Source organism: Rhynchophorus ferrugineus, unplaced genomic scaffold (assembly GCF_030347505.1).
Source record: "Rhynchophorus ferrugineus isolate W39M unplaced genomic scaffold, kcgeb_rfMv2 rfM11, whole genome shotgun sequence".
In the NCBI taxonomy this organism is placed as follows: domain Eukaryota; kingdom Metazoa; phylum Arthropoda; class Insecta; order Coleoptera; family Curculionidae; genus Rhynchophorus; species Rhynchophorus ferrugineus.
The window spans coordinates 13,333,781-13,350,820 of NW_027472590.1; positions in this window are offsets into that span (position 1 = coordinate 13,333,781).

Below are 17,040 nucleotides of genomic sequence, written 5' to 3' on the forward strand. Positions count from 1 at the left end.
ATAATATAAATTGTTTCTCCATTTATAATCCATCCGTGGTTTTTAAGATCTGGATATCGATTTGTTTTGTTTATGTATATAGGGCGGAAGTACAAGAAGGGACACTTGGATCAATCAAAATTAACATAATTTTGTTGACATAATTTGATAAATATTAAAATTTTAAATAAGAATTGCTAATAAGAAAGGTTTTCCAATAAGAAATAAGTACAGTATAATTTGACATATTTACAATATTTTAAAAATTATTATCCATTGAAAAAAGAATTTATGATATATTAAATAGTATATCATTAGTGTCTTTCATTTTTAAATTTGTAAGATATTTTTATTAAACATATTTGTTGTTTTTAACTAGATAATTTATTTTAACTAAATATTGTATAATACTAATTAAAAAAGTGGCCTCTGTTGATAAAAACAAAACTTCAATTCATTTAGTAACATTTAATTGCATGGGTTTTATATATCCCATTAATTGTTATTCGTAATCATTGATGTTGAGATTAGTAGCAGTGGTTAATACGTAGATTTGTTCAAGTTTTTTCTGTCTTTTCAACAGATATTCAGTACTCATGCAAGTTGTTCTGGTTTTTCTTCTGTCCTCAAATTATTATTTAGAAATTCCTTAAATCAATGTTTATATTTTAATTTTGAAGGGTAAAAATAAAAGTAAAACTGGCACAATTAAAAATAAATATTTCCTTACAGAAAATGTATAATTATTTACTTTACAATTCAGTTCTAAGAAATATTTTGATCAAATACACGAATAACACAATAAATAAGTAAATTGATTTTCGTTATTGGATTTTAAATATACTTTTGAATAATTGTATTTGAATATTTTCACTTTTTTGTAACTGTATTTAATACATTCCACTACATTATTTAAATAATGAACAACAATTATAAATCTGGTATGGGAAAGTATACATTTAAGATCAATTTTTAAATTTTTATTTTCAATTTTTTTGAATTTTAAATTTGAATACTATTTTAACTTCAAGAAATGCAGAAGTAATTCCAACTGCAAAGATGGAAGAATCAATGAAATAGAATTATTTAGTAGCTACTGATATACTATTTGATTACAAATAATAATAATAATATTCTTTCAAATGATTTCAAGCATTCTTCAAACCCGTAAATTTAACGAAAACAATTTAAGAGTATCTCAAAAATGTCATTAGGTGCTTGCATATATTTTAATAATTCTTTCGCTTTAAAAACGCATTTATTGAGAAAAATTAGCACAATATGTAGACTCTTCCATAGTTTTATACACATTTTTCCTATATTTTTGGCAACATGGTGATACTGTGTCGAAAGGACGATATTGGTTTCAATTATCGATTTATTTTTGCACTTCTTCAGCATTCCGAAACTGTGTTCCAGTCAAGTCATATTGCACTGATCTGAACAAGTGATAATCAAAAGGCGCTAGGTCTGGTGATTACGCTGGGTACGGCAAAACTTCACACTTCTTACAACATGTGATCGAGAGAATCGCTTAGTGTCTGTTATACGCTATTTATTGTACTAATATTGGTAATATATTATATTTTATAATTTGATATGTGTAATATATAGATAATTTGACATAATTGCAAAATTATTTAAATCTTACTTTTACCATTATCAAAATGGTTTTTTGCCTTCATACATATTTAAAAATTACACACATCACATTTTGTTGTTTATAAAAATGATGGGAAATAGTCGTAACTTTATCTATAAGGAATCTTTTTTGATTAATGTGATATCAGTAAATGTATATAGCATATTTATAACCAGATATGATATAGGGTTTTAAATGATGTTTGTAAAATACTGATGTTGGGACATATTTTTTATAATATATTTTATAGATATATAAAATGCTGCGATATTTTTTATACATTAATTTTTTTATTTTAATTTCATGAGTTTATTTTTTTTTTAATTATTTTAGAACAATAATCGGAATTATTATATATTTTGTCAAAATAGATCTGAGTCCGGTTAAGGGAACTGGCAAAAATTCTTTTTATGGTTAAGTTTGGAGAACTGTATTTTAAAGTAGAGTTTGAACCTCAGTACCCTCAGTTGTGTGTTCACCTCAATTTTGTCCAATATTCACAATGCGTGTAAATCATTAGGAATTTGTGCCAAGTAACAGAAAATGTTTTATAATGTTTGCAATGAATCGATTATATCAAAAATATATTTGTATGATTTTTTTAGAAAATTTGAAAAGCCCTGGTTGGCTAAGTTTATTTTACTACCTGGCCACTTTAGTTTATGAGGGAAACTTTGTAGAAAAAGGCCACATTTGTACAAATAATGTCTCTGGATTCTGCATCAATACAACGAATTCTCTCACACAGGATATCATTGTGAATGACATTTTGGCCACACAATAAGACACATCGAACAGTCACTGGATTAACCTAGTAAGGCTCCTGTTATCATATTTTCTTTTAGTTGATAGAATACCTAATAGAACTTGGGTTAATTGTATTATTAACTGTATTATTTCAGAAAGGGACTCATTAGAACCACTACATAGTTCTTGTAATTTTTTTTATGGAAGTTAGTGCATTTAAGTGCATTTTTTAAATATATGTCTGTGCTCATATTTCTTGTATTAATTTTTTTCATAAATAGAGATTAATTATAACAAAAACTGACTTGTATTTTATAGTTCTTTAAATTAGAATTCGTATCGATTAGATTCGTTGACATTTATAAAACGTATTTTTTTACTTAAACTTATGAGGACAAATTTTGTCAAAGGATAAAAGTTGTCTTACAAGGCTATCACTGTGAATGACAATCTGGCCACTCAATAAAAAACATCTAACACTCAATGTATTCACCTAGTACTGCCCCGGTTAGCATTTTTTATTCAATCGATAGAAGACCTAAAATAACTAGGGTTTATTCTTTGATGTAAGTGTATATTTTAGAAGGGGATTAATTAGAACAATTACATAGCTCTGGCAATTCTTTATGAAAATGTATATTATATACCATATATTGTTTATGCTCATATTTCTCATAGCAATTTTTATTATAAATGGATAGAAATAACTTTTAAACAAATTTGTCTTGTATTTCATAGCTAGCTGAATTGGGATTCATATCGATAAGAGTTATTATTTATAACACGAATTATTTTACTTAATCTTATTAGAGCAAATTTGCGGAAAAAATTTCAGATTTATACAAATAATACCCCAGGATTTTGCGTCAATACAATACATTTTCTCAGAAGGCTATCATTGTGAATGACAGTCTGGCTACTTAGTTAAAACATCGAACAGTCACTGTATTCACCTAGTGAGGCTCCGGTTGACATTTTTTCTTCAATCGATAGAAGACCTAAAACAACTAGGGTTTATTCTTTGATATAAGTGTATTTTTTTAGAAGCGGTGTAATTAGAACAATTACATAGCTCTTGTAATTCTTTATTGTATTCTTCTTTGTATTCTTTATGAAAATATATACCATATTTTGTTTATGCTCATATTTCTCATAGTAATTTTTATTATAAATGGATAGAAATAACTTTTAAATAAATGTGTCTTGTATTTCATAGCTAGCTGAATTGGGATTCATATCGATAAGAATTATTATTTATAACATGAATTTTTTTACGTAATCTTATTAGAGCAAATTTGCGGAAAAAATTTCAGATTTATACAAATAATACCCCAGGATTTTGCGTCAATACAATACATTTTCCCAGAAGGCTATCATTGTGAACGACATTCTGGCTACTTAGTTAAAAACATCGAACAGTTACTGTATTCACCTAGTAAGTCTCCGGTTGACATTTTTTCTTCAATCGATAGAAGACCTAAAACAACTAGGGTTTATTCTTTGATATAAGTGTATTTTTTTAGAAGTGGTCTAATTAGAACAATTACATAGCTCTTGTAATTCTTTATTGTATTCTTCTTTGTATTCTTTATGAAAATATATACCATATTTTGTTTATGCTCATATTTCTCATAGTAATTTTTATTATAAATGGATAGAAATAACTTTTAAACAAATGTGTCTTGTAATTCATAGCTAGCTGAATTGGGATTCATATCGATAAGAGTTATTACTTATAACACAAATTTTTTTACTTAATTTTATTACAGCAAATTTGCGGAAAAAGTTTCAGATTTATATAAATAATACTCCAAGATTCTGAGTCAATACAATACATTTTCTCAGAAGGCTATCATTGTGAATGACATTCTGGCTACTTAGTTAAAAACATCGAACAGTCACTGTATTCACCTAGTAAGGCTCCGGTTGACATTTTTTCTTCACTCGATAGAAGACTTAGGTCAACAACTAGGGTTTATTCTTTGATATAAGTGTATTTTTTAGAAGGGGACTAATTAGAACAATTACATAGGTCTTGTAATTCTTTATGAAAATGTAAGTGCAATTATAAATACTTTGTTTATGCTCATATATCTTATTGTAATTTTTATTGTAAATAGATAGAGGTAACTGCCTTGAAGTGTATTATTTCAGAAAGGGACTCATTAGAACAAGTACCTTGTTCTTGTAATTCTTTATGAAAATGTAAGTCCAATTTTAAATTTTTTCTTTATTTTCGCATTTCTCGTAATTTTTATCATAAATGGATAGAGGTAACTTGAAAACAAATCTGCCATGTATTTTACAGCTACCCGAATTGGGACCTGTATCGATTAAAGTTGTTATTTATAACACGTACTTTTTATATTAGAATATGCATCACACCCGTCTACTATTCTATTAATAAAGCACGTAAAAAGTTTCACAAAAATTAAAACAGCTATCATATACAGTTTATTGCCGCATAGACCAGTTTTTATTTATATTGAATTATGTGAGTTTTTGTCGTCTGCTTATATAAAATATTTCGGTTGCGTTTGTTCGTCTATCGTTAATATCAGATAATAATTCTATAAAGAGATAAATATTTGAACGACCGAGAATCGAAGATTTATTAATTTTCTTCTTTGCTTTTTTCCTTCATAATAGTTTTTATGTCGAATGATTTGAATTAAGGAGCTTGTAATTTAATGAAACTCTTATATAACATTTAAAATTATAACAGTTGAATACAAGGTTTATTTTAAGATATTCGTTTAGTTTCTTTATTTTGAAGCTTTGTTTAAATAGATTGGTACTATGTATTTAATGTGAAGTATTACTTATTGTTAGCCAGTACTATTATTTTCCATCTTTAATAAATCTCTTTTTTTTCATAAAAAGTTAATTGCGGCTAGACCGGGCTGACCACAATATGATAGTCCCAAAGAGTAATGTCTGGTGAGACAAAGCTTTCCATTTTAGCATTTCAATCTTCTTGACAATATTGTTGGTAGTATACACAAATTCTATCTATAGTGATGACGTTATGATAAAATTCAGTTATGATATTTTCGTTTGGTTGTTATGAATGATGATACATTAAAATAGCATAAATTGTTTAGTTACTTTGTTAATAAATACATGGTGCTCCATGAACTTATTGATTAACATAATACATTCACCTGCGAATGTTCGTTTATCTTAATAGTTTTATCTCAATCTACAAGTGTATTGATTATAATCAGGGTAATAATTACTAAGAACTTGTATGTATTTTAATCAGTGATATCTACTGGCGAGAATGCGTAGAAGAGTATCAGCGTAGACCTATTATCTAAGCTCCTAATAAAGCTACATCTTTATTAGAAATCAGAAATAGCGAAAGAAAAAGTGTATATCGTTTCACATAAATTAACAAATAAAAACGTATTCTTTCTTTATATAAACCTTTATTTTGAATTTAAAATAATCACTGAAGAAGCTATATTCAACTTTCTGAAATGTGGAACAAAATCTTTGACGCCTTTTCACGTTGATATTTTCTTAGTATAAGGAAAATAATTAAACAAGATTCGCAATATGCTATTTACTACTAAATATTTCGCGATAGCTTTTCAAATTTTAATTAAATCTTTAAAAAGAATGGATGGTAGAAGTAAAATTGATACTGATTGGTAGATTGGTAACTAAGCTGAGGAATGTCATATTTTAATGATGTACGGTTATTTTTTAAGAAATATTCATTATCTATACTAATGCTTCGAATTTGGACTACTTCGAATAATGATATCTAGTACATTTACAAAATAATTTATTACTATTGTTCTGTTGTACTTATATTAATACACAAGCAAGGCGAGTACGAGATAGATACATAAATTAAATTAGACTACTTTACTATTTAATTGCACTATTTGATTTAGATGTCATCGGTTAGGGCTTTGTGATCATATAGCGATAAACATTGGTAATTAATCGAAGAACTTTGTTTTGGTGGTGTTGGATTACTAGTCGGATTAATGTGATAGTGCAACCCATATCCAAAGGTCCAAATAGGCTTTATAATTGATTATTATTTGTGAAAGCATAAAGAAATCTTTGACTTCAACAACTGTGAATTTGTAATTTAAGCTACAAATATTTTTTAGGGAAAATTTTCGCGATTTGCGACAGTTTGATCCTCCATTACCGTGCATTTCGGGAAATTATTCAATCAAATCTAGTTTTACGATAGGCTAAATATATATTTCTGTAAATAATTTATATTTGAACATAGCTTTAAAGCGTTTAAACTTATATCAGCTAGTAATAAAGCTGCGGGCCAGTGTTCTTTTTCATTTTGTAAATAATTGACTGGGTCTGTACAAGTGGAGATGTTGTAATAAAATGCCGAGCCGTTCCCTTTTCAGCTAACTATCTGATAGAAACCCGTGTTTATTGGACTTATCCCTCTTCAGGAGAGTCATAAAATCCATAAAACAGGAACTATCACGAATGCCATCGAACTTCTATTCAACGAAATGAAATATATATTTCAAGTGATGGCTCTTGTTGTAGCTGTTATCGAAATACTTCCTAAACTGTTTTATATAAAAAACTGACATAACGTGAGCGTTTGATAAATTCTTTTCTTTTATCTTGTATTGAATTATTATTTTTTATTTTGGTTATTAAGGCTTAAAATGACCTTTTAATTTAATAAAATAACAATTATTAGAGTTTTTTAAGTTTAGGTTCTCAGTATGTGGAAATATGTAATAATATACTAATATTTTGCATGAATAAGATATTTATTGACTATTCCTTTTTGTACTTCTTTAGAAATTCGGTAGCATGTATCAATAGGAAGGTGTTAGATTAGGCGAGTAAGCTGGGTACTCGTGAACCCATTCAGATTTAAAAATCATTCTTTATATTAATTTATTGCTCTTGGCCTATCTACTAATGGCCCAATATTTTTGATTTTAATAGTTCGTTGGTTTCTTCATATGCTTTTAGATGCTGATATATTTCGTTTTCTTTCTTCTCTGCTCATGATGTCATATTACTAGTCGTTAGATTTTCACTGTTGTGGCTTGATTTGAAGGTGTCAGATGGATGGTGGGTACTTTACAGAGATCCATTACTCAGAGTTTGAAAAATATATTGAGGGAATGAAGGAAAAAGTTTAGAATTAAACCTTACAGAAACCCTTTTGACATTTTATTTCAATTTATCTAGTAGTTCAGAAGATAGAGCGGCTATTTTTCACTTTCGGAGTTGGGCTTTGGTTTGTCGTTCATCCTTTATTCACATCAATACCATGCCATTCAATTCGTGTGAATACGGCTGGTAAATTTTACACATATATAACAGGTCAATTGAAAAGTCCCCGGCCTGACACATAGATTGACTAGAATTAAATCTATACGTTTTTTAGTTAGCCCTAACCGTCAAAAGATGCATGTATAAATTTTACAGCTGTACGATCATTAGTTTGTGAATTATAGCATTTTGAGTGAAGCAACTTTTGTTATTGTGAAAAAAATGGATAAAAAGAATTTCGCGTGTTGATAAAATATTGCTTTTTGAAGGGAAAAAATGCAGTTGAAGCAAAAACTTAGCTTGATGCCGAGGTTTCGGGCACCGTCGCAGGAAAATCAACCAAAAGAGGTTGTTACCGACGAAACCATTTAAAAAATCCACAATATGATTTTGAATGACCATAAATTGAAATTGAATGAAATAGCAGACACTCTAAAGATATCAACTGAACGTGTACATCACATCATTCACGAATATTTGGGTATGAAAAAGCTCCATGCAAAGTGTCACTTTTGACCAAAGCAACTACGGGTTGATGATACGGAGTAGTGTTTGACGATGATCAAGCGTAATAAACCCGAGTTTTTGCGTCGATATGTGACAATGGGTGAAACATGGATCCATCATTTCATTCCGGAGTCCAAAGCGTGGGAAAACACAACAGTCGGCTGGCAAGGTTATGGCGTCTGTATTTTGGGATGCGTATGAAATAATTTTCACTGACTACCTTGAAAAAAGAAGGACCATCAGCAGCGACTATGATATAGCGTATGCCGAAAAACGGCCGCATTTGAAGAAAAAGAAAGTGCTGCTTCACCAAGACAATGCATCGTGTCATCGAATGCATCGTCATCGGGCTTCGAATTGCTTCCTCATCCACCGTACTCTCCAGATCTGGCACCCAGCGACTATGTTCTATTCTCAGATCTCAAAAGAATGCTCGCTGGGAAGAAATTTTCGTCGAATGAGGAGGTGATCGCCAAAACTAGGCCTATTTTGAAGCAAAGGGCAAATCGTACTATAAAAATGGTATCAAAAAGTTGGAGGGTCGCTATAATCAGTGTATCACCCTTGAATTGAATTCTGTTGAATATAAAAAACTAATTTTGACAATGACATGTGTTTTACTATGGTAGGCCGGGGACTTTTCAATTGACCTGTTATGCTGCTTCATTCAATAGCTGTGGCTCTATATTTTCTACTCGATAAGTATGGGGGTGACCTGGTGAAAATCTTCCGGCATTCTCTTAGAGTGATCACATGAACTATTGGGTTTAGCTAACTAGCCTTTTTGGTAGCTTTTATTTTTTTCTTCTTTGGAATTAGGAATACTTGCGTTTAGCGAAGTTTTAGCGTTTAGAAGCTTATTTCACTAGGAACCAAGAATTTTCAAAGAATTTCACAGTCTAAATGATTACTATGCTCCATAACATAAACATTATTTTTATTTTAAATTATTTATATTTCGGAAGAAAATGTAGTGCTTTAATATATTCGATTATTTAGATAATTAAAATTTAAAATTAGGAAATATAGGAAAATTAGAATTACTACTTCTATATAATATTTTTTCTAAATTATTTGAATAAGACCTGAGAGAAGGGCAGCTGCCTTTTCTATGCTTTACCTTGAGATTAAAAACTATTGTTTATCGCTATCAAATATGTTTCAAAAATAGCTTTATTGATAACAAAAAGTCCATGAATAAATCTGTTGTTGAAATTACAAAAATAACAGTACAATATCGATATACTTATATTTATACTTATATTTATTTTATTAGTTGGATCGATCATGAACTCTGAACAATGCAAAAAAACGTATAACTTCTTGTTCGTACAAACACTATTAAATAATTAGCTTCAAATAAAGAAATAAAAGCACTTGATTAAGGACTTGATTTGCACCTTGATGGACTTTATGCGGAATAAATGGTAATAGTTTATGCATTAAGTGTATTTTCTCTCTTTGTTGTGTATATCAATCAGCAAGGACTTATATGGTTTAATAGCTTTTACTGAGACAACTCGAATTAAAATTTCTGTCATAAAACAAATAAAAAATGGAGAGTGACACAATTTAAATGATATATACAAAGTTGTTAACATTAATAGTTATCATCATGAATTCATAGCCGGTGATTAGGGAAGATTTTTTACCTACCGCTTTCTATAATCTTGATTCATGTTATTTTCGGTGCTGTTTGCTGTATGTTCTATCCAAAAAGCCGATTTCGACTGAGTTATCTATTGCAGGTTAGCTATTTAAATGTTTGTTATAAAAGCGCTGTTTTGATATTAAGATGCTTTGGTGTTGATAAGAAGATTCCATTCTGCAGTCTAATCCGTTATGATTTGCTAAAGAGCGAAAGACATGTTTAAAAGTGATATTCTTTTCTCGATATGAAATGCATGCTTTTATATTGTAGGAATGTTCGTCTGGTCGGTCGAAATGTGTGGCTGCCGATGCGATTGTTTGTTCGAACATTCACTACTATTTTATGGAAGGAATTCGTACGAGAACTGAAAACAATGGTTGAAGAAATACTTGTTTATTTCAATTTAAATTGATATATGTGGTCGACGGGAGAATTGACAGGATATCAGGTTAAGGTAAAGGAAGTACAATAGCGCTGTGGAAGTGGTACTGCTACAAGGGTAGAAAAGAAAAGAGAGCGAGACATCATCGTGGTGGTCTTTTATAGCCGGGAACTACATGTTACCAATCCACCAGCGTTCCCAATCTTTGACTTTAATGTAAGTGAATGCGTGGTGACCTAAAGGGTCGTAGCGGTCGCTACAATGTTACCTAAGATCTGAGACATCTGAGACATGACACATTTCGCCAATCGCTTGTTTTAACCGTTGCAAAATAAAGCATAAATATACCCACATAGGATTTATAAAAGTTTACATATAAACTGAGCAAGTAATACGAGACGTATTATATAACCGGAAGCAGTGTTGCTAACATGCAACATTCAAGGTATACTATTTTGTATGGTATATATATTATTTTGTCTATCCCTGTATATACTTAGAGAACCACACGTTACACGAATTAAACAATATAGAATGAAATGAAATTTAATAATAATTAAATATATATTGTTACGTAACAACAGACAGAATTGGATTATTGAACTGAACATTTATAAGTCTATTTTGAACACCTTTCACCATGTAAGGGGTAATTTACCCAGTATCAAAGAAATTATCAAAGAAACTAATATGATCATACTAATGGATAGTAAATAGCTGATTTTGTTGGCAGACATACTGGTAGCTAAATTGAATCTCTTTCTTTCATACAATTTTCGCAAATGTTTATGATGGTTTTCCTCCGTGCTCCGTTAGTTTGATGTCTCGTATCGTTGAACAGATAGTGTATTATTGTGCGTTTCTTTTTAAAAGTATGTTTCCGTCATTAGGTCGATATTAGTTCTTATGTATAAGTACTTTAATTTTCCTAGCATTTTGTTGTTGTGCTGTTATTTCTCGTTGATATTCCAAATATTATTTTTTAAATGTAGATCTCTTCAATTAACTTAATATGGGTTTCGACACAATTGTTATTTAGTCAATTACTTATCATTTATTCTATGGTTTATGAATAAGGATAAATTTGAAGATTGGCAGCAAAAGCATATTTTTTCAAAATCATGTTCTAATATGTCAATATAAATCGCTAATAAGGTATTGAAAAAAGTACTACTTATGTCTGTTATAATTCGCATTTATGTTTTAAGTAATTAATTTATGGATAGTTTTTTAGTGAACTTAATCTTTTATTTTGCCAATTGTGTAAATTAATTTCAAATGCCGTTGCCAAACATTCCAGTTTCTTGACTTTCTGGTAGTATTTTAACGCATTTGTTGCTAATTTTCCCATATGTTATAACGTGTGGTTGTGGTTTTATTATTTTTATAAGTACACATTCAGATAAAGCTACACAAGAAACATATATATTGATTAAGTAATTCTTCAATAAAAGGAAGGAAAAAAAAAACAAAACTACAGCTGTAATCCCGCATACTTCAAATAATTCATATAAATTTGTCTAAAGTCACATTACTGCACAAAATATTAATTTTGTATTATTTTTCATAAAATAGCGGTTGTTTTGTGAAAAGCAATTTTGAATTTTGAAAATAGGATAAATTCACGAAGTAATTATTATTATTATTAGTTTTAATATATTAAAGTCTTCTTTTTTCCAACGACGATTTATCTAGAGGAAATCCCAGAGGAAATCCGGACTTACCCAGCCTGGTTACTGGCGTGACTGGGATCATTTTCCTTGTCGGATTTTACACTTTTACCAAGGCCAATCACAAATATTAAAAGATCACAAATATAAATTTACGACCATGCTCCAGCAGGATTCTAACCCATAACTATCACAATAGTAGGTGGACCGTCCTGTCGCCTTTACCACTGCGCCAACCAAGCCGGCCGATGTAAGTATATTTCCACGTTCACTCTAATATTCTAGTACCATATGATTACTTTTCCAATATCGTATTAGACCCATCAGATCTTTCCTGTATGATACTATACCTATAGTACCTTTTACAACATTTCAGAATTCGGTGATGCTAATTTTGTTGGCATTCGATTCTGTATAAAAATCGTATAAATTTCATCCCGCAATTAACACAAATAAATCGACACCTGTAGTTATCTCCGAACAGTTCATTGTTACATTTTAATTTTACTTTATGCCTTCAAGGAAGAAGCCTTTTGTTCCCGAAAATTTATTCTCAGAACATTTCTGAATGATATGCACACAGGGACCTTACTAATTATGAATCTAGAGATGTTTTGGTGTAATTCAAGGTACAAAATTTGTTTATATATATTTTTTTATAAAGTAACGACCTAACAGTCTCTTGAAGTTATAACGCCCGGGTTTATTAACTTCTTTATATTTTTTTTATATTTATTTAACATAAATGCCTTATAATGTAGGAATAGTACAAATAATTTATATACAGAAATAAGCACAAGTGTGATATATAGTAATTATAAAATTAATATTTTTACATTAAAAATAAAAACATTATAGACAGTAACAAATAATTATATAAATACGATATATTAGATCTTAATTACACTATGCTGACTATATATATATATATATATATATATATATATATATATATATATATATATATATATATAATAAAAAGGAATGACCTTTAAAATTATTTAAATTAAGATAAGCGTCTAAGTTTTTCCCAATCCCAGGGGTCTATCTTTAACTTGTGTATTTCTTGCATACAATTATTATTCGGTTAACATATATTATTTATTATATATTATATTACATGTTACATTCTACATTGTTACAACAAAATAAAGTGTTCACCATTATTGAGTTCTGCATCCTTCCTGCATAGTAGTCTGCACATTCATTTCTTTGTATGCCAGTATGCGATGACAACCACATCAATGATATATGATGATTTGCTTTAATATTATCCAACGATTCTAGAGTTTTCTTATTTTAGTGGATTTAGTGGATTTTTAACTAGGCAGTTTTTCTGTTAACCGTATTATTACTTCTAAAGACATCTTAGATCTTTTTTTTTTAATTACAATAAAAGTAATACTTCCCGCATATATTGTTTTGTTCTTTCACTCATGACTGCGAAAAAGTATCTTGTTTACACTTAAAATAGTTATAATTACTTGCTAATTCTCCCTAACGAGGTGGTTTAATACGTTATCCCTCCAAAACAAATTAAGGAAATAATTTACTACCGTTTGATATGATTACAGGACATATGTAATCTGTAGATTAATATTAGATATGGTTTGTAAAGCAAATTGATTGACATTATATGATATCTGTATAATAATATATCATAATAAACGCATATCACCTTGTAGATATTGGAGCTCAGCAAGGGCAATAACAAAACAGTTATAGCTGATAATTGAACTGTCAAAATTACCACATTTTCTGTATCGGTCAAGAAACTGTAATTGACATTCGGTTGGATTTAATAGAACAAAACCATCCGACAAAAGCGCTGCACAGTAATCGTGATTTTCCAAGTTTAATTGAAAACTGCGAAATTAGAGTTTTAATGCGTTTTGGTTTTAAAATAGGCAGTTAAAAATAACGACGGCAAAGCAGAACTGGAGCACGTCCGAATAGTGGCCGTATAGCTCGTTTTTTTTTCGAAATAATGGAACATTTCTTTAAAGCGAATGAAATATACGGACTTGATCTGAATAATTAACTAAATCGATTTTTATATTATAGAGTAATGGTATCGCGACTCGGTTTGGTTAAAAATATACTGGTTTTAGAATAGTTATGTTTCCTTTTAATCAAATACCAAAACATTTTTTAAATAGATCTCCTCTTTTTAGATAGATAGAAATTTATGAAAAATACTAATACTAATAAAAATACTAATAAAAAAAGACTAGAAGTAAGGTTGGGCAATATTTGATATTACGTTAGATATTCTTAGTACAATTTTAATTTATAATTTACGCTCTTAATTTATTACTGCTGTTCTGTTTTACTTGCATTAATACACAAGCAAGGCGAGTATGGGATATACATCAGTATGTACTTCCCAAATTAAAATAAAATTAAACTACTTAAGCTTTAAATTGAATATATACACTAAACAAGTTCTTGTGGTTTGGTTCGCTTTATTCTTTCTGTAGATTTCCTGCTTCTTGTACAGTAGCTGTATTGCTTCCACATTGCTGTGATTTAGCAAACTTATTTCATATCTTAAGGCGAAATCATGGATCAGTTTGTATGTCCATTTGCTGCCTCTCTGCAAACTCTGCTTCAGGATTTCCGGTATTCGTCAAGTGACAATTAGATTTTAGTCATTTCGCAGAAACGCAAAATAAACATGAACAGATCTGGGGTTATTAAGCTGCATTTTCCAGTCTCTAGTCCATTTGTAGATCTTGTTGACCGCTACTGGTACTTTTTCTGTAGCCTTATACAGAGATACACCTTTTGCCATGATAAGTGTGTCGTCGGCAAATGTTTCAAGTATCTTTTCTTTTATTGTTAGAATATAAGTAGTATAGAGCAGATATAGGAGTGATCCCGAGGCACTACCCTGTGGGACTCCAACCGAAATAGGTTTAAGTGTTTAAAATGATTCTAGTAGTGATTATGTAGATTAATCCCAAATGCGATACCCGGTAAAAAAATTGTGAGACGTCTAGGAATATTACAGGGCAGTATTTCTTTTCTTCGAGTGTCTTTTCAGCAACCGCTATTATTATGTGCACTTGGTCGATTGTCTAGTGGTGGTTTCGAAATCCAAACTGGAAATCTGCTATATCTACAAATGGTTTAATACGTTTTAGCAGTAGTTTCAGGTGTCAGGTTTTTTAAGCATAATTATTCAAGCAACCTCAGGACATTCCGGAACATGCTTCAGTCTCAAAGAGGCATTGAATATATGCGTCAAACTGATTATAGCTTTTCGTGGCAGTTCTTTCAATAACCCAGGTGAAATATCATCAATTCTAGGAGCCTTTTTAGGATTGAGGTTGTTGTCAATTTCTGTATCAATTTCCATTAGAGAAATCAAATTGACGCTATGTGGTTGACGGTTGATAAATTGGGGTGGAATACGTTAGTTAAATGATCTGTGAATAATTCAGCTTTTTCATCGTTACATCGAATCCTTTCAGCGTTGTGTAAATGTAAAGCCACTACTAAAGTAATTTAATGGCTCAGATGGTATTTCAAAGTAAGTTATGAGAGAGATCTATTTGTATTTGTATTTTAAATAAATGTATTTGCAGTACTCTATTTTGTATTTTATTTTTCAAATACACCAATTATACCTGTTTTGCTTTACCTATTTTAAGTAGATAAGAAGTTAAAGTAAAATATGTATTTTGAACAGCTTTATGGCAATTTCAATACAACAAGAAACATATTTCATATTGGCATTGAACAAACATATCTAAAACTAAATCTAAAAAAATCCATAGCAAACTTTGTATTGTGCATTGGTCAACATGTCGCCACTCCCATCCAACCAATGAGAGCTTTTTTTCATATGAATAATGAAAAATATAATTAGCCAAGTTTCCATTCGTCAGTTTCCATCACTGAAAATAAAACAATATCAAGCTATTTGTTGAAGGAATGACAAAAGGTGAAGAAAGGTAGATCACTTACGACAATAACATTGGAAGAAATATCGTGGTCGAAGCTTGTAGAAAGTTCATGAACAATTTCATCATGATCAACTCGATATTGACTAAACCCTTAGTTCTATTCTCTAATAGTGAATGCGATTGAATTGATCGATTAAAACAAAGAGGTATTATAAATAATAAAAGCTTTAGCTTTCATCAAGACAACGCTAGACCAGACATATGTTTAGTAACTCCGTAAAAATTGTAATATGATGGGAAGTATTGATGCATATATCGTACCTACCATTAGTTAACATTGTTAGTGCTTTTACAGTTGTCTCGTTGCCTTTTATAGCAGTATATCTAGCAAAATAATCTGAAGCAATAATCTATCAAAAGATATAAATGCGATATCATTGATTAATGTTAAATGTTCATTTATATGAAGAAACTTGCTTTCAAAAACACGACAAACCTGAAGTTACTTTTCCCTGCCAATTTTTTAATTCCGTGTATATATTAAGTTTTTATAAAATCCATGTGGCGAAAAACGCAAAAACATTATATAACATTTAATTAAATTCGAACAAAAGTCATTCTCGCTTCATTTATCCTGTACTAATTTTATCTCTTAAGAGAAATACACCAATAATTCGTCTAATATCAGAACGTGCTCTATTTCAAAATTGCCGACTTTATTTTTAACCAGCTATTTTAAAAGCAGAACGCATAAAAACTCTTAATTTCTAATTAAAACTTGGAGAGAATGGTTCTGGTGAAAAATGCTTTTTAAACAAGCTTCAACGAAATTAATTAATAATCGGAGTCGAAGTCAACTTTATTGTTTTCCATTGAAAAATTGTTTGATCGTTTTCGAATATATACGGCATAATACGGAATAAATTCTTTTGAACTTGTGAAGTGAACTTCTCATTTGATTTGTAATTCATAAATAAAAATGTTTGTGTATTGATTTAAGCGATTTAATGTTTTAGTAGTTTAAAGTGGTATTACTAGACCTTTTCGTTTCTGTTTATTTTTAAGACATTTTGTATTAGAAATTTTGTATGCGCTACATTGACTTCTTCTGTTCCACGCTCAGTTGTTAATTTATTCGTTCCTCGAAATATACACAAAATATAGACTCGCAGAAGATAATTTTCCGTAGCTTTACCTATTAAACTTGGTTGGCGCAGTGGCAAAAGCGAAGGGACGGTCCACCTACTGTTGCGATAGTCGCAGGT